This window comes from Etheostoma spectabile, chromosome 7, assembly GCF_008692095.1.
Source record: "Etheostoma spectabile isolate EspeVRDwgs_2016 chromosome 7, UIUC_Espe_1.0, whole genome shotgun sequence".
NCBI lineage: Eukaryota > Metazoa > Chordata > Actinopteri > Perciformes > Percidae > Etheostoma > Etheostoma spectabile.
In genome coordinates, this window is record NC_045739.1 from 1,440,082 (window position 1) to 1,440,627 (window position 546).

Below are 546 nucleotides of genomic sequence, written 5' to 3' on the forward strand. Positions count from 1 at the left end.
CTAGCCTGCTAGGTAAATATTACGACTGCCTTTGTTGTTGCCTATATATGCGTCCATGTTGTCATCATCATACATGTGGCATTAGTGCACCTTTTGTACCATAATTGTATTGAATTAACGAGATGGGTGGGTTTTTGTTACGTTACACACAAAGCTAACTGGCTATAGTTAGCCTGTACGGATGCTAGCGGATATAGCTAACGTCGCCAGCCAGCAACTTCGGCATTAGAGTTTCGGTGAGCTAACCACGACAGCGTTGGCGCCCACAATCAACCTGCAGTTCTGTTTGAAATGGAGACACGCATATCGTTTCTGTTCACGGAGATCCTGGACATTATTTTCATTTATGACGTTACGTTAAATGAAGAGTAGCCCCGAGTGTGCACCGCCAGGAGGGACGCGTCCTACCACAAGTCGGTGTGGAAGCCGAGCTCCATCTGCGGCGAACAGTCTGCAGACTGGGGGAATAAAGTTCAGATTCTCAGTTTAAGACCAAGTCTGAGCTCATTCAAAAGCCATCCAAAGCCTGGACTGGTGTGGATGTTT

General features: G+C 46.9%; 1 protein-coding gene across 3 annotated transcripts in view; it reads right to left on the reverse strand.

Annotated features, from left to right (window-relative positions):
* The window catches only part of LOC116692143 (nucleolar protein 4), a 185,689-nt gene that overhangs the window by 59,245 nt on the left and 125,898 nt on the right, over positions 1 to 546 (reverse strand). The window lies entirely within an intron of this gene.